General features: G+C 32.0%; 1 protein-coding gene across 2 annotated transcripts in view; it reads right to left on the reverse strand.

Annotated features, from left to right (window-relative positions):
• The window catches only part of LOC110992585 (Kv channel-interacting protein 4), a 147,155-nt gene that overhangs the window by 101,838 nt on the left and 20,225 nt on the right, over window positions 1–25,092 (reverse strand). Inside the window, exon 1 of one of the 2 annotated variants that reach the window (XM_045629358.1) lies at window positions 17,886–17,965. The exons of the other annotated variant lie outside the window; for it this stretch is intronic. The gene's annotated coding sequence lies outside the window, so the exon portion shown is untranslated. Of the gene's footprint in view, window positions 1–17,885; window positions 17,966–25,092 lie in introns of those variants that run through there. 2 annotated transcript variants of the gene reach the window in all.

Here is a 25,092-nt window from a genome sequence, read left to right on the forward strand (position 1 = left end):
ATCCTAAAAACTCTCTATAACTGGAAAGCTTTGTGTTCAAATATTTTGTCCAGTTTAGTTTTGAAATGTTTCATGTTTCGTTAAATAGTACATGTCAAGTATGTACAATGGTGTCGCCTAGTCCTTCTAGTGGCGACCTCGTTAAGGCCGTATTAAAATAAAAACAAACCACATCTTTGTTCTTTAGCTCTTAGCATACTGAGCCCATTTAGCCATTCTTCATACTACGACTACATGAAATGTTGATATATATTTATTTTTTTATTACAGAAATACAGACTACTACGAAACCGGCTTGTCGTAGATCCTAAAGTCGATGGCGTGTGTCAGGCATAGAAGGCTTATCACTTCCTTGTCTTTTAGATTGACATGAGGGCCTTCCCTGGAAGCGAGTTATTTATTTATTTTGTTTTATGGTATAAGTATAAATAAGGAACACTCAGATATGTTTCTATATAATAAGGTATCTTGAAACAAAAAAATTGAAGTTAGAATGGGCTACAGTTCTAATAATTTGTTTTGGATGTTTTGTCTGATACCAGATTAATCGGAGACTTTCATTTAAAATTTAACAAAAGAGGTAGTTATTTCATAGAGAACATTTTAAATAAAGAAATTCTGATTAAACAGAACGTAGTCAGTAATAAACTTTAGAAAAGAAACTAGTTAGTACGGTCGTTTTATCGCCTTATTATCACAGACCCTTTCGGGTTTTCTCAATTAATTCAAAGATAACAAAGACAATAATTAATTACACGAACAAATTCTATAATTGCGTGAGTGTAACGAAGAATAAAGTAAACTATGGTAGAAATGGGTAAAAGTGATGTTTAAAAAGTTTACGTAGAAAAAAAGACACTACTAATAGAAAAAAGGTATTTAATACTTTTGTATGTTTTATTATATATAGTCTTTGATATTTAAATAAACTTTATTAATTGTATAGTTAAATAAAGTTTATTTTAATATAAAAAACTAAAATGTAGACTATAGCTAACTACAGAGTGTCAGTTTTTTTGTGACGGTGTGTGCGTCACAAAAAACCATTCATGTTTCCCTAACAAGCCAAAAGAAAGTGTAACTTAAAAAAAAATTGGTTACATCCGCAAACAGAACAGTGTTAGCCTAGTGGTATGCACCACTCATCCCTGAGGTTGTAGGTTCGATCCCCAGCAGTACAATAATGGCGCATCTTTTAATGTGCGCATTTAACATTCCCTCGACGGCGTAAGAAAACATCGTGAGCAAACCGGCTCGTATTAGACACAAAAAGTCGACGACGTGTCATAAACAGGATTTAAAATTACAAATGCTTTAGAAATTTGAGGTGACACCTTTGACACCTTTTAAAAATGTAGCACCACTATTTTTTTCATTGTTAACATCCGTATCTAATAATATTTTAATTTTATATTATTTATTGTTAATTTCATATAAAATTAATAAAGTACATAAATTCCAACAATAAAGTTTAGAAGATTCGAAGTATGATGACCAAGCTCAAGGAAAAATGTATCTTTAGTAACAGCAGACATTTTTTGAAGTTGAAAAGTTATGTATTGTGGGCAGTCAACACAAGATCATGCATGTAGGATACATTACTCAAGATAATACATTTCAGTTGAAAGGCGACGTCTCAGTAAAATGTCACCAAACGCATTTACTCTTTTAGAATGTGGTGGAAATAATACGTTTATTATTGTTTAAGTACAAATCTGCGTAAAAGTGAAATTTTTTATAACGTGTCGACATTTTTTTAAGCTGTTTTTATATCATTCCTTGTCTATATTGTCGTTTGAGGTATAAGGATGTTATCATTAGCAAAATGGGATTGGTGATTAGTATGATTTAGTACTACTTATTTCTGTTTAAATCTTTTTGTAGTCAGGATTAGTTATACTGGAATAATTTTGAGTCCAGTAAAACAATATTTATCTGTTTATATTGTTGTTAACAATGTTATACAAGATGCTAAGACATCAACAATTTTACACTCATACATATCAACTGTATTAGAACATAAGCAAGCTATTAGTGGCGGCCAAGTGACTTCAGCGTGCGACTTTCATCCCTGAAGTGGTAGGTTCGATCCCGGCTGTGCACCAATGGACATTCTTTCTATGTTCACATTTATTATTCGCACGAACGTTGAAGGAAAACATTGTGAGGAAACCGACATAACTTAGACCCAAAAGTCGACGTTCTGTATCAGGCACAGGACAACTTGCCTATTAGATTGAAAAAGGATCATGAAAAAGCTTCAGAAATCTGAGGCCTAGACCTAAAGAGGTTGTAGCGCCAATGATTTATTTATATTTTATTTTATGCAAGCTCGTAAAAGAAAGATTAAACAAAAAACTACAAACGAAAACTCATAACTAACACTAAATAGAAACTTAAACCTCATTAAGAGCGTGATAAACAATGATACGGTAAATTGGAAGATTATCGTAAAATATATCAATATTTTCATCAATGTTAGTAATTAAGTTGTAAGAGCCAGACCTACCCACTGAAAGATAAAAATCAACAGATAAGCGTGCCAATGGCTTATCTGTTGCCACTACAGAAGACTAGTTTTGGTAAGAAGTGGTAGTTTCTGGTAGTGACTGTAGGATTACAGAGAAAGGAAAATTTACTCAATACTCTATTAGTGATTTGAAATGTGATAACTGTTTTCTAAGTTGATTTGTATGACAAGCTTACTAAATTAAAGGAAAGCTATAATAATTATAAGAAAATAGTAGACGTAATCACAGTTGAAAATTGTGTAATGATTTTGTTTAAGATCCCTGAATAATACATTTTATAAGCAATATTGTAGGTGGTTTAGGTGAGAATATGAGAACTTGCTTTATATCATAGTTTATTTCAGTTTTATATTTTTTGAAGTAAACTTTTAAGTATCTCGTGTGAGCTTTGTTTCTAAAGAACATTGTTATTCTGTTTAAAAACTCTCGTGCTTTAGCAGCTTTTATTGAGTCTATACAATTACCTCGCCAACTCTGTAGCAACAGTTCCGAAATAAATAAATATATATACATAAAGCTTAGTTTCACTTAAACCATATAAGAATCTAAGTCATCATAAATTTAGTTCATTACATAAAACATGTGACTCATAAAGTGTATTTAATAACGGAAACATAAGTTTAGATATTCTTGTGTAACTCCTTTTTCAATAATAAGTCGTAGTAGAAATATCAAAGCATTTCATCAGTGGAATTTTCTTTCCATGTGCACCATTAATTAATACTTGCTCCTACTTGAAGGAATATTGCGGCGAAACTGGGCTCACACCTAAAAATCGTCGTCATAAAATTATCAAAGAAAACAATCTGAAAGCTACATAGGATTTTAGCGCCACTGGATTATTAATAGCATACCTAATCAAAATATACGTAGCATCTCAGTACCAAACATTGTGCGATAATTGAGCAAAGGAAACCTCTCTCATCTCCATGCCTTAGTAAATTTGCAATAATTATTCTCTGTGATTACTTTGATCTCGTATTAAAGTTTCATGAATGCTCAGCAGCGATTAACAGGCAGATAATGTACTTCGTTGTCATGAAAGACTAGTGTGCGATGTTTCGCTTAAATGAAATTGGAGACACAACTTATTAAAACATAATAAAATCGTTAAGCTATTGAATTGATTATATCGTGGGCTCTGAGCGCGGCGACTGAATTAAGAAATTCCATAACGAAAATAAACCAAATCAAATCAAAATATCTTTATTCATTTAGGTAAACATGTACACTTATGAACGTCAAGAAAAACAAATTAAATTAATAGTAAATTTACATTTACCACCAGTTCGCAAGTCAAGGGCGTAGAGCGGGTAAAACACACGAAGACGAATAGAATAGGTGCGGCCGAGACGGTCATCGGTCTGATGTGATGTGATGTGAGAGTTAGAGTGGGACAGAACGCATACTGAGTATTCACATCTCTCTGAAGAGATCGGTGACGTAAGCGCGGCTGGTGCTGCCGCTACGCGTCAGAGTGAGACTGACTATGTAGACGTGTTAGTCTGGGTCTAATAGCGTTACCACTCTATTATAAACAAGCAGATAATGTATTTCGTTGTATTGAGTGGTAGATTAAGTAAATATCAAAGAAAAAATACTGCATAAATAAATAATTATAATTGCATAAGTGTATAAATATTTTTTTTTATTTATTTATTAATTTCACTACATTTTTCTATCTTAACAGTAATTACTAATACGATACAATAATGCTACGTTGACTGCAGTCCCCGAGTGCCACACGATTTTTTTAAATTAAAATATTGTTTACTATAATGGTAATTAATTATGGAAATATTGTTAGTATTGAATTCCTAAAACAATGTCGTGAACCGATCTCAGCTGCTACCGAAATATTTATATATATCGAACGCGTTATATTGTGAAACAGATGAGTATTTACGATACGAGGTTCATTTTCTTTACAAGGCATAACTGAAACTTAGTCTGAATACTTTTATTTTCTCACAGTTAAAGTTTTTAAATTCTCTCTAGTTGTTTAGAGATAGTTCTAACAATGTTTTCTCTAACAACTAGCGATTTAAAATTGTTTTATAACCACGAAAATCTTTTTAAAGCGTATAAAAATAACGAATATTAATTGATTCGAAAGTATCTTTTACATGTATGTTAAGTCTATGTAATGGGCATAGCAAGATGAACTAATCGACTTTAAAGAGAACTATATGGAAAAGATCAAGGAGAACTATAATATCGAAACCCAACAAGCAAAGCAAAAATTCTAAACTATATTCGATTGAATATTAAAAGGATTTTTGTAATTATTAAGCCTCTGTACTTTATTCATTTATTTAAGTTTTAATAATGCTTTTTTATCAAGTTAAACTGATTCCATTATGAGATTAACAAGAGATGGAAAATTGGTAGCTACTAAAAGTGTTGAAAATAATATCACAGCAAATTTATATACGAACTAAGATTTTTGCTTCAATAACGCACCAAAGTCAAACGTATACCTTGTCCCATAAATAATTATACCGTGGACCCTAATTTGAAGTCTACCTATTTAGAGCTAATTCAATAGCAAATAGCAAATGAAAATGAAAATTTCCGTCATCGTAATACTTGACCGAGCGTAGCATAAGTAAGAATATTTTATAACCCTACTCTATTTAAATATAATATATACTTTCAATAAATAAGAGTTTTACGAAACATATATCGTTTTTAAAAATAAATATATGGTAGTGGTTTAAACTCTCCGAACTGATTTTTTTGTGTGCGTAATTGCTTTTTTCAGTTACAGATAGTGCAATCCACGAAGACGCGCCCCACTATTCTTCCAAACCGTTAATAGTATATGTGTGCACTGTGCAAGCTTCTGTCAATGTTGAGTGTCATCATGCCGACTAAAGTGAATAGTCTTATCAGGAGCGAGTGTCATGGTTTAAGTGACAGATGCTCTCTGACGGTTCGCAACTGACGCTCGGAACAAACTCCCCGTACCCCGCAATCCCCTCAAACAAAAATTGGAGGGGCGCGTCTTCGTGATTTGTACAATCTGTATGATTAGTAGCCGATTAGTAAGCAAACGACATGAAGAAACCGGAACTTCACAGAATCAAAAAGAGAAGAAACTAAGTAGGATTAATTAAATACGGATACAATCTGATGCCATTGTTAAGTTCAGGTTCTTATATAACGCAAAAATGTCGTATGCTATCTTAAATCCTTATATTAGTTAAAAGCACATAGAAGCAAAGGTATAATAAAAAATAGGACACTGCAATATTTCGTTGATATCAAAATGGTAAGCATTATTCAACTGTGGAAACGGGTAAATAGAATGGAAGATATATTGTAACACTGGCCGCTCGTGGATGATATACGGGAGGGGAAAACAGAAACAAACTGATTCTATTGATTTACCTTGGTTTAAAAGGCTTGATATATCGCATTTATATTAGAGAGACTTTGAAATCCGCCAAAAATATAAAATATTCCTGCTTTGATAAATAAAACTACTAGTGTTTTGTTGTAGAGCCGTCACAATAATAGGCTTCTTTTAAGTAAATTACCTATATAGTTTGCTAATAGTGTGTGTAGATAGCGGGAAAGTTTTTCTAATATGGGGAAAAGTCTAATCAAAATTTGTTTGTTTTGATAACTTCTTTAATCTTTAAAAGGCAAGAGAGAGAAAAGAAGATCCTTAGACTTTCCTGACGATGTTGTCACATGAGAGGTCACAATATGTCATTGAATTGGATAAGAAAAAGATAGTCACAGAAAAAAAGCATTTTAAATTTAACTGCCAAACCAAAATCTTTTTAAATTCTTTTCTTTCCATACTTTGTGATATGTTGAGTGGAAATAGCCCGCTCGGCCTTTATCATCAATCGCCTTCTCAAGTGCCCGACTTCAATCTAACTTTTGAAAATCCCCATCCCCTTCACTCAGTACTTTCACCAAATTCTCTTTAGGATAAGGTATTGAAAAACTTATATGGGCTACTATAATTTATCAATGTGTACGTACTTCAAACTTAAAACTTGTGCCTGTTAATTTTAATTTTACTTGGGCTTCATTGATCTAACGCAATGGTCATACCATTGCGTTAGATGGAAAAAGTCTAAATACGTGCATTTGAAATTAGGTCGTAGGTAAAGGTATCGACCTGATCGGCAGTATTTGCTTCTAACATACTTTATTTCTCAAAGAATTACATTCACTACGCGAGAAAATATAGATTATGTTAGTTTTTATTGATTAGTACTTATGAAATTATTTGAAAATAAGCTAAATACAATAAATTTATCAGTTTCTAACAATATGTACAATATTATTTACAAAAGTGCAGGTAGGTCGAATTGATGTTACAACATGCATTATGTGACTATTGAATAATGAATAATTAGTAATAATTTCTTAGACTCTCGTTCTCACATATAAATAAACTTTATGTATTGCCACTGTACATTTAAGTATATTGTGGAGCAAGAAAAGAGCGTGCTAATTCTTAAAAGGCCAGAGAGTATCTCATGGGTATACCACTTAATACCAGGTGAACCTTCTGGCCGTTTGCCTGTAAAAAAAATTATACTTGCTAAGTTTTATTGCATTTAGCCGGAAAATTTGTAAATTTTGCGAAGAATTTTACTTCGGTAGAAAGCGATAGCCCTAGTAGAATTTGAAAACGTCTTTGAGACCCTCCTTATGCGATAAGGTAGGCTACACCCGAGGAGTGGTTTAGTGGTTATTCACCTTTTGATTAGCAGAGAGGATGCCAGGTGTTAGTCGAGTCCAACTTGATGACTTTATTATTGAGTTGCCAGCGAGAAGGAAGGAATTTAGGAAGAGGTACATAGTTGACAACTAGTAATAAATACTAGTCGTAATCGAAACAAGAGGAAGGAAGACACAACTCAACTTGTTATCTTACAAGAACACTATCGAATTCACTTTGAAGTTAAAACTTTGGACAGCTGAATAAAGGAAGTTCTCTAAAAGGAAAACGGATGGAACAACAATTTTTTTGACGTTATATTTAATTATTTTACATATTGTAAAAAGCTATCAAAAATTATAAAGCATAAATTGACAAATTAAATACTCAAAATAGCAACAGTGCCAATAAAAATATCATATATATATATTTTGACGCTAAAAAATTCTAAAGAGTTGTTAGAATATTTGTTATTAAAATAAACAGTGGTCCTGAAACCACTGGACTTCACATATCTATGTCAATCATAATTCTTATATACTAAGAAATGTTTATTTGTCATCATACGTTATATCGCCAAATATAGCATAAACCTTGTTCTTAGAAAAGTATAATGAATATTTAAAAAAAATCCCTTTTTTAAGCACACTTATTTATTATATCAATCACAACAAAAGATCTAATAAAATTTCAGGATGAAACCCGAAATATTCTTAATAGACTTGTAGGTCAGCAGTCCTTTGTGCCTTAGACATGGTCCTTATAGTGACATCATTATAAGGGAAACGAAATACATTTATATATATCGCAATACTTATTATTTGCATATACTAAGCTTGTTTAGCAGAGTTTATAGTTATACAAAAGTTGACCGAGCTAATTGAACCTAATTATATCTTATTAAGCTGCTGACAGTTACGTTATTACCTATTAGTTACGTTATATATGCATATATTTTTGTTTAGTAGTAAACCAAATGTTAGCAATCTTCACTAACTAGACAAAATGAGCCCTTTGTTTTTCCACACTCATAAATTGTACTATGACATTATCGCTTGTTTGCGATAATGTCCAATCTACTACACTTATATTCTTAATAGGTAACAGAAGTGTCACTTAGATTTATGAACCCTTAAATTAAAACCCTTAGCCCTACCCCTAATTGTATGTTAGTTATAAGCTCATGTTTTAAACGATTAAAGCCAGCTGATACCCAGCTTTAAACAAAGAGCTTAATTTAACATACATTTGAACATCCGTCCAACAATAGCCCCCAAACTTAACTCGATGCATATATTTCTTTTCGATCTAAATACTTGAACAGCGCTGCATGCATTAGGGGAAACGAAGAGAAGTGTCCAAGTCATATTTAGGTTTAAAGGCATTTATTCTTATAATAGATATTAATAAGTATGAGAGCACTGCTAAAGATACAATTTATCACGTGGTGGACCACCAGGTAGAACTTGGGTAGACTTTCATTTTCGTAGATTACCGGGATCACTCAATAGACGGTCTTTTAATCTTAATTTAAATATTTCTATGCTGCCTGCTGATATAAAAAATCAGTGACATCAAAAATGCCTTTCCATTTTTAACCACCATACATCACACTATTTAAGCTTCACATGAAGCCAATAAAATATGATTTAAAAGCGCACGGAACATTACAGCAACAATACAAACGGATATACGATAAATCTCGGTTCAAAAATACGATACGAAATTGTCGATAAAATCCAATAATGCAACTATCTAACTATTGGATCTCACTTGACAAATGTGCCTGAAAATTGGTATCATTTAGTCACAAAGGCGCTTCGGCAAACCGCCAAGTTAGCGTATGTAGTGGCGTTCAAGTGTTTCCGAGACTCCGACGCCATATTTTTACTTCAAAAAGATATTTCGAACTATAGTGATATTACTAGAATATTAACAACATTATGTGATCCAAATCTACGAGTTTGTTGATTTATACGAATCTAGTTTTTGTATATATAAAATAATAAATATTAACATAGAAAATTAAAATCAAAAATCAAATAAAATCAAGAAAAGAAATTTTTAACTTTATTCGAAGTGCTTTCAACGAACCTTAAAAAGGTTCTCCTGTCGTTTTATTTATTCAGTGTTTCACGAACTTTAAACGATTTTACTTTTACATATTTAACTGATTTTATGTAACAAAAAAACAAAATTGATTTTCAGATCTATTAGAATGCTAGATTAGTTTTATAAGGGTTTTATAGTGGAAATATACTAATAACTTGTATAAAATGTGAACTTGTTTTATATGATGCGAAAATAATTATATACTAATAACGGTTGAGTCTATTCTTTACAAAATATAGAAGTCTTTTCGGCAACGCCAAACAAACAAACAAAATATCATTATTCATATACCATGTTCCATATGACATCTTGAGTAATAAATTAAAAACAAAGATTTGTTCAGCAGGAGGCATAGTGAAATAGGAGCACGCACTTACTTACTTTTGAGAACAACACGCAAATACGTAGTAGAAACAACTAATATCACCGCATACACGAATTCAAGTACGACCAGTCACCACTGCCAAGAGCCAAGGGATCAAGCTGTTCAAAAAGAATCATCCGGGACTAGGGAACTTCTGCCCAAAGGTAAGAACAGTACTCTGATAAATACGTATACATAAAAAAATCTATATATTATATTAAATTTTCATATCTTTTATGTGAACAATATTTTTCAATAAAAATTTGCTATCTATGAAAATTGATTATCTGAGAGTCACTCCATATAAAATGTATACTTTAATTTAATTAAGGAGATTCAGCTTTGCATTTTAAAGTGTTTTGCTCTGGAAGTACTTAAGTTTATTATTATGCTTGAACCCCGTGTGAAAGTTTAATTCTGTATTCATGAATGAATTCTAATAATATAAGAAAGGTTTAAATCTACATAAACAATTACGTTCTCTTATAATTCATATTTTGGCGTGAAAATTCCACGATGGGGCACGAGGTGTTGATTATATTTAGCCTTGCATTTGCACATCTGGAATATTACTGATTGTATAAATATAATAGGTATCTTAGTACACCTTTACATCAAAATATGAATTCAAACAGACCACACCTAGTGAGTATTGTCTAATTTAGACATTGTTTACAACGGGAGAATATCTTGTTCAATCACACAACCCACAAAAGTACACAAAAATAATTTCGGTCAAAGTTATTTTATAGTGCACAGAAAAATGGGTGCATATGAAATGAAGTTCAGTTGCATGCATAGTTACTAAGCCAATCATCATCATCATCATCAATGGCTATACAGCTCCGATTGGGCCATAGCCTCCTCAAGTATATTTCGCCATCGCAATCTACTTTGTGCTTCTTGCGCCCAATTTTGAACACCTATTGTTTCGAGGTGACAACTCAATCCCACAAACACAGCCTCGGTCTCTGGTTTTCTTTTGCTACCAGGTTCAGAGCTTAGTAAGGAACTTGCGGCTTCAATCGACCCCCATTCGATGTACATCATTGCACCGAATGGGGGTCGATTTGAGCATTTTATTTCTTAAACTTAGCGTCTTCAAAGATATAATAAAGTTCATCATTGAAGAGAATATGTCAAATACACATCCAATACCGCTTTCAAAATATAATATGATAACAGTGAAGTATTTAGTTAATGCTTCTGGGTTTAAGCATTGACTCTATATTCGTAAAGATGACAGCAAAAGAGTGTGAAAATCATTCTCATTAAAACGTTACTTGGTGTCACAAAAAATGTCTACGTAGTGAAATGTTCATTTTTCCGCAGCTAAAATGTCTAAAGCAGCGAAATGATATATGAAATAGAAATACTCGGGTTTTCATCTATTTCTTTTCTTTTGCACGTCTCTCATTTCGTTGGTGCCTTTCATTATAACACGGTTTCACAGTTCTGTGAGCAGTAGTAATGAGTACCTTTAAAATTCGTATATGTTCATGCGATAGTGTCGTATGTAACGAAGTGATGTCTAGTGGGAAATGTAGCAAATTGTTTATATGTCACATTTGTAACATTTTGTTTTGAGAATTTAAACAAATATTAACGTTTTAATTGTGTAAGAGTTCAACAATTTATGTTTGGTTATTTCTAATAAAAATAATTCTTAGATTTTTAAAGAAGTACTTTTAGAAATCTATATATAAATGAAAGATTTTTGGATGTTACTGATAAAATTAAGTTTTTTTATTATTATGTATTCATTGTATTTATATAACTTACTTAGTTAATAAACCATAAATGTCCAAGTTAATATTTTACAAACTAGTCCATAATTTAATAAACAAGTACTAAGGGATTCTGTATCTGCATACCTAACATATTTCATTCAGGAATTCATCAAAGTTAAAGACTTTAAGTATACAGAAAGCCATTATGAAACCTTCAATAGAACCAGTTTCAGCCTTCAGCGAGGATTAAAGTTTAGCTAAAGTCGGCTGCTCTAAGCTCGTCGTGATTGTCTTTCGCATTAAGTTAAAAACTTAAATTAATATAACCTCTCTGAATTCCTCGTTAAATCACGTATATGATGATTTGATAAAGGCTTGGTTACTGAGTAATTAGGTTCCATGTCTATGTCTATTCTTTGGACAGCTAAGGAAACAAATGTACCCAATGTTTGGAATGTACCAAATCTTTGGAAACTTTGTAACGCATTCTGAGTTTTTTGTTCAGAAGATATAATTGTGACAAGAAGAGAGGATCAGTCAGACCTCGAGGCTGATCCCCAACTCGTTGGATAGATCAAATAAAGGCTCTTACTGGTCTTACCATTATTACCCAGGTACAGAGGCTTGCCGAAGATAGGGGAAAGTGAAGGAAGTTAAGTGGCGCCTCTAATACGACGTTCAGAAATGCAGATCCCGACTGTAGAAAAAAGGAGAAATGGATTTTCATTTTCCCTTGAACCACCCTTGTTGTGGAACGACGAACTTCGAGGTGATACAGGTGGAATTTCGTAATCTGACTTGACGTCCGATGATGAAACAGCTGCAGGTAATAATCTGACCAACTCCTCTCAACACACTCCATTGTAAATGCGATAGAAGATGCAGAGAGACAAGCAGGGATCAAGATCGAAGAGTGGCTCGTCGTAAATACGTTATGAAACCAGTTGCCAGAAATATACGGCCAAAGAATTAACATTTTAGAATGTTGGCCGTCAAAATACGTTAATTAAAAACCACATATGTTAATAAATCGTAACGTTAACTGATGCATATTTGTAATCGATATTTCCGAGCAAATCTGGCCAGTTTCAAATACGGAATATTCCAATTAAACTACTTTTTGAATCGGAAATATATGTAAATTAAAGGCTCGGTGGAGATCTTTTGCTTGAATTAATGTTTACGGCTGTGAGTAATAAATGAAATATGAGAAAAAAGAAATGTGTTTTAAATCTTAATATAGTAACATTTATTTTTAACGAGTGTTTTTTTATAAAATTTACTTTTAACTAGTTATCTCAATTTTATACTGAGCATATAGCATTAACTTATTCAAGTCATGTAATTATTACAATTTGATATTAAAATATCATAATTTAAGTAGGTAAAAGTGTGTTTTGGTGGTATCATAAAAAAATGCAACTACTAGCTAGATATTTTAATAACATTAAAATATACATTAAAGTAGTGTTGAGCCTGGTGGCTTTAACGTGCGACCCTCATCCCTGAGGTCGTAGGTTCGAACCCCTGCTGTGGAGCAGTGGACATTTTGTCTACGTGTGCATGTAACTGCTCAAATGGTGAAGGAAAACATCGTAAGGAAACCCACCTGTATTTGACCCAAAAATTTGACACCGTGTGCACAGAAAGTTATCACCTATTTGCCTATTGGATTGACAAATGATCATGTAACAGATACAGAAATCTGAGGCCCAGACCTAATAAGGTTGTAGCACCACTTTTTTCAAAGATGCTATCTCTAAAGTGTCTTGCTGATCGCGACTGCTGTAAAGCAAGAGAAATGTTTAGTATTCAACCTTATATTGTATAATATGCTTATGTGAAATAAATTCATACATGAACTAAATATATTCACAATTTATACGAAACTGCCGTTAATATTAAATTGAATCTAGCCTCTTGCTTTGTCTCCGATTATTGTATATCCATAATGATTAAACATTATATTTCGAGTATAATGGAGCTTTAGTGCTTTGTACAATGTGTACGGCATTGTGTTGATACAACCTTAGTCTGTCATAGTTCTGTGGATATTTTGGTACAGGTATTTTGATGAAATAATCAACCTTTCGAAGTCTTGGTCACAGTATAATCGTTGACGGTTGATCGAAATATTAGTTGTGTTTTAACTAATATTTATTTTATAGTGATGTTAAAATTCATGTGGTTCACCCTGGTACTTAACGATAATAATTCGTCCCCCAATCAGCTACTTTACATAGTTTAAAACTTTGTAATTAATGTAAATTGCCAAGTTTCTAAACGTTGAACACGTTCAAGTGATAACAGAGTTCATAAATTGTCATAATTTTAAAACAAAAGATATAATAAATTTTTCTTTATCCTCTTAACATTCTTTCACTGGATATTTATGATAATCGCTTAGTACTTAAATTTTAATATATACACTTCGTAATATATATTTATTTAGGACTTTTCTCCAGATCTTTCTCCTTACATTTTAGAGAAAATAAAGCGATTTACTTAAATATAAGAAAGAGCTTTATATTCGGTAATCTATTAAATTTCTAAACATCAACTTAACGCCGTAAAGCTTGTATCTCACCAACATCTATTCTTTCCGTATACTGGGTTTCCTCTTGCCATCAACCAGATTGTGAGTTCAGTAAGGACCTTGGGTTTCTGTAGTCCACCATTCTGTGCACATTTCCAACCACATGAGCCAGTTGCATTTTAAAAAGTGGATGATGTTGGCGTCGTCAAGGATCTTATAAAATCCTTCATTGTAGCGAATACGCCAAACATCGTTGCAAACAGAGCCAAATAAAATTCTTGCATAACATGGCGTAATTGGGCCTACATCTGCTTTCCCAAAGTGAAGCTGTTCCCAAAGTGGGTACGCTTTCAGTAGTGTCTGAATCATAACGCAAGAAGGTTTAAGATTCATGAATGAATTCTTCTGTTGTTCTATTTAAAAATCTACTTTTAGTACACGTAAATCAAATTTCTCGCAGCTCGATGTTAATCCCATATGCCAACGTGAGGTGGCGTGGCAGACAGAATATCATTTATTAAAAGTAAAATGCTATTTTAAATTTAAACATTTTAGCTTTTTATGCATGGCATAGAGTCAGTTACTGAAAACGTCTATCACGTATAGTATGTATTAAGATTGTACTGTCAATAAACTAGAATATTTTTTTAAATAGTTTGCGTTTGTGTGCAGGTGTGTTGTTTAATATGATTGACTTTTTGGTTAGTAACGCGGTACCTATTTCCATTATTTTATTTTATTTTTCTTTAAAAATACCTCGAAAGCGACAAGGCCCCGTTGACCTCCTATTTATTTAATTATTATAATTTTTACAAATTTTTGCAATGAAGTATTAAATAATTAAATACATTTTAATTTGCTGTATGTAATAAAGATTTAAATCAATTAATATTTACGCCAAGTCGATCTTTTACACATCATACATAATTTTTTATACGAGGGCAAACGAACCAGTTTAGTGGGTGCGTTGTCGACCTTTGAAGGAGCTCATACTCTTTGAGTAATTGAACGTCGTATCTCTCAGGCAAGTCGATTCCATAGTTCGCTAGTAACGTTCATTAAATACGTAATAAATATAACGTATGTTGAAATTATATAACTTACGATATCATGAGCTTACATAATAGATGTACAGGTCAGGCCAAGAAATATGTGTGTAATTCAGTAAGTCATATAAAAGGTTGAGGGTAGTGGAGAAAGATAGACACAGACGTTGATTGCCGTGTATAGAACGTTCTTGGTTTACAAATTGTTTTCTTGTGTTATCTAACAATTTGGATTTTTTAAAACTTTGTTGTTTAAGGCTTTGGGAAAGTCAAATAAGGTCCATTTATAGGGTAATAGAATAACACTACATACCGACAATAATAATAAATAGAAAATTAAAACAAATTTTTGTCCCCGTGTAACGCCCATGGACACTCTCAATGCCAGAGAGCTCGCGAGTGTGTTGCCGGCCTTTTAAGAATTAGTAAGCTCTTTTCTTGAATGATCCTAACTTTAACGATGGAATCATTTCCTCGCTGCATTGCGATACTTAGGCATTGAGCGAGTTAAACACCACCAATTCTATCTACCAGGCATCAACTTTAATATTTATGATATAATTAATTCTGTGGTGCATTATTTGTTTGTAGTTTAAATGAATACCCTGTACTCATTTTGTTTTATTGTATTTTAACTGACCATTATCAGAGAAGGAATCCGAAATGCCGAACTGTAGACAATTAATTAATTAAACTCTGAATATTTAATTTATTGTGTGTATAATGAACGCTTTCAGACCATTATTACTGTATGCTTCAACTCATTAATTATAAAGTTAACGTTTTATTGATTTCTGCTTTGTTTCAGTCTTTTTGCATGGTCACTTCAAATGAATTTGAGTTGGCCAATTAGCAGTGTCAGCATGTGACGTATTTATGTGAGTACTTAATATTTGGACAATGCACATGATGACATGCGATGGAATGCGATGCGTCTAAGACCCAATACGAACTACTTATGAAATAGAATTAAACAGATAGCAATAAAATAGATATTTATATTATTCGATGTCTTTGCGAATATAATATACATAAAAAATAGTAAAAAACTAAAATTCGAAGTATAAATTTTATTGTATTATTGTGATATTTTGTAAAATGTATGTTCGCCATAATTGTCTAAATACGTTTAGAATATATAGCTTGTAATAAATACTATAAAATATGCATTAGATGTGGTAATGGTATGGTAGTAGTTATGTAGAATTGAAAAATAGAACGTGAAAGAGGAAATCAGAACGCGATTTATAAATCAATATAATTGAAAACATTTCACATATGTGTAACTTTATATATGGTGTATGAAAAAAGAGGCATTGTGAAGCGTAAATATACAGTGTTCAGGCAGTGGACAAAAAAGCCTTTCAATAAATAGGACCGCCTGACGCACCGCTCCCCAATCACGCTTGACTGATTTTTTATATCTTCAAAAATAACTCTGTAGAGTAAAAAGCTCGTGTATTTGTTAAATACTGAAATACTAAACATTTTATTACAGTTAGATGCGTACACATATTTAACAGCCTTCTGTAGACAGATGAATACGATTCGAAAAATATATTGGTTAATGCTAACCTGCTATTGTTGGATTCGTTTGGTATTTGGTAGGACGTATCTGGTCAAACTTGAATGAGTAAGACTCATGTCAGCGGTCAACAATGGTAATTACAACTATGTCCTTCAATAAAAGAGCGTACCAATTGTCCATGGACATACATTTTACCGGTATAACTTCATCAACAACTTTAAAATCAGATGAGCCTACATCCCGTTTGTCCCATGTTCTAAAAAAAAAATGTTTTAATATATGACTGATGACGTCTATCAACTGGTATCTGTCTATAAAACATGGTTTTGGAGTCAGTACTTTTTGTCGACGGTAAATTATAGGCATTTAATAATACAATTGATAAAACATACTGCACACTAGGTATTAAATCTTCTTCACTTCAAGTGTATTAAATCTCTAAAGAGCAGCTGATAGGTCAAGAGTTCATGACTTTTAAAAGTAGATTCATTTCTGAAAGTATAGTATTTATTCGATAAATTTTTAATTAAATAAAATATCCACTAAGATTAAGTTGGTTGCTGAAATCATCTACATCATAAGCACATACACACCCACACTTTACACCATTACGCAACACAACCAATTTAGGCTTAATTAATTAAATTTAATCAGTTAGTTAATTGTATTAAATACTTTGTTTGTTTGTTCCCTTTTGTAAATCTTTTTGTTATATAATGTATCATGATTTCCATCTGTGGCTATGTTCTCGGTGTATTTGTTTGCTATTATATGTATTTTGTGTAACTGTAAACAAAACTAATATTATTGAAACACGTGTCTACAATAAGATTATAATAATGTAATAAAAACATAAAACTTATGATGTTAAAAGTACATCAAGTAAACGTATATAAAAGTACTTATTACAAGACATTATTCGGAATGTCGTAAAAAGTATCGGTTATAACTTGTAAGAGTAGTCTTTCATTGTAATAATTCGCGGTTTATAACTCGATATTTTCGCAATAAAAAGTGTAATGTCTTATTTTAAACTACTTTGAGCGTTATGACCATAACGTGAAACGTATATTATACGATATTGGAAAGATATTAAAATATCTATGAATTTTAAGATTGAAAATGATTCCATGTATATATATATATATATATATATATAATATATATATGTCATTAGTGTTTACATAATCAATTTGATAAGACGTACCGGGTGTATATGTATGTGTTATTTATATATATTATTATATCGTCATAGAACCACTGACACAACATATAAAACATAAATTTAGAAACATAACGAATATTTAAATTACAGACTATAAAAACGGTTTAAAAATAGAACAAGACGTACCGGAAGTTGACAAAGCACTCCAACAAGGACCGTCAAACCTCGATTATAATTATTCGACAGTGACTTGACCCGGATCGATACAGAACCAACTGATGAATGCCGAAGTAAACGAAGAAACGAAATAAAAATCGGGATATATCGTTTCCGACTCGCTTGTTTATTACGTTTGGCATCCGATACGTAAATACTGTATTTGATTTTTGTCCAGAATACACTATATTATTTGTGTATTGTACGATGGACTGCTGTTACTGCTTATGAAAACTAAAATTCTGTCCAAATTGTTTTTTGGGTTTTGTGAAAAAAAGCCTTAAATATCAATAAAAGAAGCTCATACACTGATTAAATATTTATCTGTAAAAATATTTCTCTTTAATAGTTTCAATAGAGTTAAAGAAAGTTGAAAAAATTGCACGCAGCTGTCAACAAATTAATATGTTCTTAAACTCAAAGTAGGACTCCACCTTTCAGTAACTCGATAAAGTAAATGTACTCAGTCAATCAGTGTCGTAAAGCAATAAATTAAGAGCAGATGGAAAACTTCATCCAACAAAGAAATCCTTAATCCGGATTTATCGGCGCTCGGCAATCGTCATTAAAGGATTTAACTAAGTTTCCACCACTAATACCTTACTTCGATTTCAATATAGTTCTCGGATATGGGGCGTGGCATACAAGGGTTTAATAAGTGTTTATAAATAGTTATTCAAATATAACTTAACCACTCTCAAACTCTAAACAATGATAAAAAACACTGTTTAATAATTAATAGGCTTTTATTTTTAGGTTAGCTTAGTTGATCACAAGTTATTTCTAGCCTAGTTAGTCGTTAAAATATATTTTTGTGGTTATTCTAGGAAAAATATTATTGCCTTTTGATGTTAAGCGGTGTTTGGATTCCTCAGTGCATTTAAAAGCACAGCGTGTCCTTGTATTATACACGAACTTAAGTAAAATTAGGAATAATAATAAATAAAACAGTAAGTAACATTAACTATTTAGCAATCGGTTTATGGTCATCTTATATTTTGACTTCGCCATGCCTTCTACCAGTTTGTTCGATTTCAGGTTCCATAAGTAAAGAAAAAAATATTTTCGCTTCAAAAGAAGTATGTTGTCGTTTTTTTATTCAAGTAGTTTCTAATTAATACAATTTAAATTAGAATGTTATAAAAATATGAGATTTATTTTTATAATGAGACTATTCATTATTTTTATTAATGATTCTTGTATTATAAATGAGTCTAGAAATAAAATTTGTAGAAGAAACGTCGTGATATTTGATAAAGCTAGAATATCGACATTTATATCTAACACCCACTTCACCACAATTTAACTATTATTTTTTGTACATTATATTGTCATTGAAATTGAGTTTAGTTAGCCAGATAATTGGACAATAATAGCCAAATAACTTATAATTTCTTGGATATCTCAGGGTTCAGCAGCATGTGCGACTCTAAACCGTAAGGTCATAGGTTCGATCCCCGGCTGTGCACCAATTTACTTTCTCCCTATGTGCGCATTAACATTCGCTCGGATGGCGAGGATCGTGAGGAAACCAGCTTGTCTTAGACTCAAATAGTCGACGGCGTCAAGCACACGTGTCAATAGGCTGAGCACCTGCTTGCCTATACGGCAAATCAGATCATGAAATAGATTCAGAAATGTGGAGCCCATGCCTAAAATGGTTGTACATCAATTAGCGTACCATATAACTAAAACAGAAAAAAAGTTTGTTACATTGTTATTACGAGTATCTATAGTAAAGTTTACTAATACAAAACCAGCCAAAGTTGAACCGGCAAAAAATTGTGGGAAGTGTCCGCAATATTGAGGCCTGTGTTCTGGAACGTCACTCAAAAAAAAAGAAATAAATTCTGAAATTACATAGCTTTTTTCATATGGACTCGCCAAGTTTAAATCTGTCTGAATTCAAAATAAATCTTATTTGCGAGGCACCAATACATCTCTTCGGGAGATTGAATGAATTCCACTGTACATAAATATTTACTGTATCGGTTTAAAAAAATTGTAACTTAACATGTTATAAACTGTAGTTATTAATGTTTAAATAAAGTTTGTGGTCATGAATAAGAATTATTTATTGTTTATTATTTATTTCGTGATACATATTTCATTGTCAGCACACTTGATAAACCCGCGACTTATTTCTCACAGTCAATTAAGCTCAGGACCTCTGCATTTCCATGTTTTTATTTAATTAACCCTAGTGATGTAAATGACGTGAAATGTAATCGAAAATTTGTCTACAAAGAAACTTCGAACAATGAAATTGGCAAGAGAAAGTCAACATTAATCACATTAGAACCACAGTCGGCAGTTAACTTGTATTAATGGAACTAGCCCAAAATGGCGTCTTTGCAGATAAAACAAAGAATAATTCGATTTTAAACTCGAAAGATAAGATTCAAGATGTCAGAATGAAAAAACCATTAATTGCTGTCGACGTTTTGATAACATTGGATTCTTTTTTATTTGATCTATTTAAAGTGTTTTTTTTTATGCAGAATGATATAGTTGGTATAGCCGTATGACGGCTTTTATATTATTGTACAATATAATATTGGTGTTTTCTCTTTACCATTAAAATAAAATAAATCAGTGGAACAACTGTACCTGACGATGTTTTCCTTCATCGTCGAGCGATTGTTATATGCGCACACAGAAACATAGTCCACTGGTACACAGCCTGGGATCGAACGTACGACCTCAGAGATGAGAGTTGCACGCTGAAGTTACTAGTCGAACAGTGCACTAAATACCATTATACTAACAAAAAAAATGAAAAAGAGTAATTTTAATATAACCTTTCAATTTCAACAATACAATACTAATAGTAGTAAGGATCTGGCAATGTGAGTGTCTTTAGTGGTATCACTTAACATCAGATGAGCCTCCCTCATACATACCAATGTATAAAATAAAACAATAATGAGAACTCGACATCATAAAAAACGATTCCGGTTGACGCCGTTTGTACGAACATCCGATACAATGGGGAGATTTTATTTATTTATAAAGGAAACTAATCACATCTGCCCCTATATAGTCTATTAAATTTGATTTCCTCCTGGTTAAAATTATCACGTATTCGTCAGGCCTCACTCTGTATGTGAACACCTCATGTTATGTGACGTAAACGAGCGTATGAGGGTGATTGATCGCCTCACTTGCCGCAGTTAAATTGCAAATTTAAGGTCATTGACGAACTTTGATGACTAAAGCGAAATGGAACTCTAAAGCCTATCTGAAAAGTTCTTAAAGTCCATACGCACTTCTTATTCCCTTCATTTGATACATAACCACTGAATGTGTGTTATAGATGTAATCATAAAAATATATAATGTTTTAAAGATATTTTACGTAGAATATTTCTGTAGCATGTACGAAAAATGAGGAAACATTATGTGCGAGGTTTTTGGTTTCTTCTATAGTAAAATTCTTATCCGTTTTTGTGTTCACATATACATAACATTTGATGCAGTTTGCGCAAGTTTTATTCTGATACGTTGCGATTTATAGTAGCCAATATATAGCCCGGGGCTACTGGCTAGTTTAACACTATAAGGATTGAAGTTTATACGTATATAGTTTGGTCAGACAGTAACGTATACGTATACGTAAAATTAGAACGTAGAATATACTGCTACCGTAATATGTAGCGCAAAAAGTGAAGATTTTTCTTAGACAAACCATCTGCTACTAGCAATTTATAATTTCCATTTCAATTCTTGTAGTAATTACACATGTCAGTAGTAAGTTGTCGTCTGCGGATTTGAACCTCTCTCGGGTATAGGCCTAACATGTTCGAGTTATCTCTGTCTTTGCCAATAGTCTGCCAGTCTTTTCCTGCTTTCAATATCAATTAGTCGGCTTATCTTCTTTTTAGCCCGCCCACACGAATTTCTTATATTATACATTTTTTTTAAATCTATCAATAAATGTTAGACAAATATGCGAAATAATTCTGCTTTGTTATGAAAGATTGTGGTAATGTCCTACATGTTTTGTTACACAAATATTTCTTATGAATTCCAATTAGACAGTAATCCAATTGTAGTCATTATTTATGTCACTATGTACAATACAGTTTTATGGGTTACTAGATGAAACAATTTATTTTAATTACGTCCAAGAATATTTAATTTTACCCCCGAGTTCTTCACTAAAGCAAATTTTTGAAGGATAATTGCGGAGGGTGTCATAATTTATTATTAAATATGGTAATTATCTAAGTATTCGCTGTAATATATCATATAGGGTTTTAGAATTAAAAGCTAATGTACTGGGCATTATTTTTATTGTGAATTGCTTTATATGGAAATGTTTTGGAAATCAAAATACCGATCACGCTTACTAATGTAAATATATAATAATCAAAATAATTAATTAAATAATTCACTGTTAAAGGCACACTGCTACAGGAAGTTTATTAATTCATTTTTAATTATTAACATAATGTAGGTTAAGAAAATTGTATATACTTTGTATGCTGTTGAAATAAAAGATTTTCAATTAATTATATGAAAAAGGTGCAGCCTTTATTAACAAATACATTGTGGCACAATTAGTCGAACCACTTGTGACATTCACTTGAATATTTTTTTTTGCAGATAAATACTGCAAAACATACTGTTCACTGTTTTTAACGAAGTGTTCCTTCACTATACACAGAATTATACGAATAACTATTCTTAAGACATTTATAGTATTTAATCATAGTGCGGATAATTACCGCTGTTTGTAACGTCTCTGAATTTATTATATACATCTCTATTACTTTGAGGTTTATTAAATGAAATTGTAATGTCAAAAGTTACACACCCACACGACGTTATTTAAAGGTCAAAGGAACCTTAACTTAATCCAAAAAATGTCTATAAGGTTCTTTTACGTTGTTTGTGTACAATGATTAATACCGTAAAAGATTAAAGTTAGCTCAACAAATTACACGAATAGATATGCCGAAAATGCTACGGAGGAAACACAAACATGAACACTAAAAAAACAGGCGCTACAACCCGCTGAAGTCTCTGGGTATCCAATTTCTGGATCTGTTTCGTAATTATTTACTTTTCCTATTTTTTTTGTAATAGTAGGCAAACGGGCAAGAGGCTGACCTGTTAATTAATTACAGTGGACAATGGATATGGATACACACATAGAATGAATATAACAACAAAAATATTGGCCTTTCGAGAATCAATACGCTCTTGTCTTGAAGGAACCTAAGTCAAATTGGTTCGGAAATACTTCCACACAGTGGTGGTGCGCGGCAAAATCTGCCTTAGAAATAGCTCAGTTGTGGAACGACAGACGTATTTTGTATTTTGCCATGACGTCTGATAATGAAACTCAACAGAACACTATTCCATGTGGTGCCGAATTTGCGCTTTGTTGCAAGCGGTGGCCCGGAGTGAAGTACCGTCTCGCCTTGCTGAAAATCCTAAAAAATAAATAGGTAGCTTCTTTTTCTGACACGCCGTCTACTATTATATTTAAGTCGTCCCGGTTTCCTCGGTATTTTTTCCTTGACGTAGACAAACAGATCATTTGTGTACAGCTGAGGTCAGACCTACGACCTCACGGATAAGAGTCGCACGCTGAAGCCTGCCAATGCAGTTCTAGAAAAACCAATTAATTTTAATGTTCTGTTAAAAAGATTTAGTTTTTGCCAGTTCTTCTCTTTCGTTCTACGCCCTTGATTTGAGAACTGGCAGTCAATGTAAATTCACAATTATTTTAGTTTTTTTGACGTTCAAAAGTGTACTTGTTTACCTATATGAATGAAGATATTTTTGTTTTGTTTGTTTGTTTGTTTGTTGTATAAGTGGGACAATTTCATATCAACCTAAAAAGTTTTTTTCTATAAATTTATTTATTGTCGATTTGTCTTGAAGAAATTTTAATTAATTTTTGTTTTTAGTCAAGTTTTAAAGTTTTACTTTTAGTAAAGAAATGATCATTACGATTAAACGGCTATTTTTTGAAAATTTTATAAAGCTATTTGGGAGAATGAAAACTGCCTTGAATATATGACAGTGCCTTGCATAATGATGTAGACCAACGAGGAGTCGGTCGAATATTTTGGCTTTATGTAAAAATATACAGGCTTTGTTGCTCGTTTACTCATAACACTTTACATAGCGGTGTTGTATCTTTATACTAAAACCTAAGCTGAAACATAATCCTCTTTATGACTTATATAATTAATTATGCACTAAAGATTTAGTAATTAAAAATAAATTTAGAGCTTAAGCATACATTTTTGAAATCAAATTTTAAGACGTCCTATCAATGAACTGAATCGAGTGAATAATGAATTTGAATTAAGAATTTACCAAATCCGACCTTTTACGTGTAATTCCGCTGCTTTTGTTTAAAACCTACTGGTTAAACGAAGTTGCCGACGTCATTTAGAAATAACCACTAAGATTTCTTAATAGCCCTTCAAAAAGTGGAGACAAAATGAATTTCATTAAAATTTTATGTATAATACATAGCCGGGTATAATAAATGGAAATGACTTTGTACTTAGAAAATCGCAAGTTCATGTTTTTGAATATTTTACACTGAGTGGACCTGTGATCTGTGAGGCTATTTTGGGTTATGTTTTAAAAAGTATTTTTGAAAATTAAGATTTATTTACTTAGTGTTGCCATAAAAGTGTATGTCAGGATTGAAAAAAAAAATTTAAAAATAAAAAAACATTACGTTTCCCAATAGACTTTTATTGTTTTTTATTGTTTATTGAACTAAATGAGGGTAGAATCAATTTAAGTTGCTGTAATGTAGTTATTAAATTTGACAAGCAAACATACCATACACGAAGAGATAATATAAATATTAAACAAAACAATTTATCTTACAAAAACCAAACGAAAATCTTATCTTTCCTTTTCAATTTAATGAACTGTACTATGCTTGCAACATGTATTAGCTTTTCAAAAGACAGCTTTTTTTGCTTTTCTAGACAACGCTTGACTTTTCTTCATTCTTGTTATTTGTGACTAAAGAGATTGCTAATAATGTGTTTGAAGACCTTATTAATATAGTTTCCTCTCACTAATAATGATTACAAATTTATAAAGGTTAGATTATATTTTCATTAGATAGATTCCCAAGGGGACCATCGATGTAATGAAATGTATGTTTCACTACATTTATGGCAAAACGTGATCAA

This window comes from Pieris rapae, chromosome 9 (genome assembly GCF_905147795.1).
Source record: "Pieris rapae chromosome 9, ilPieRapa1.1, whole genome shotgun sequence".
NCBI classification, from domain to species: domain Eukaryota; kingdom Metazoa; phylum Arthropoda; class Insecta; order Lepidoptera; family Pieridae; genus Pieris; species Pieris rapae.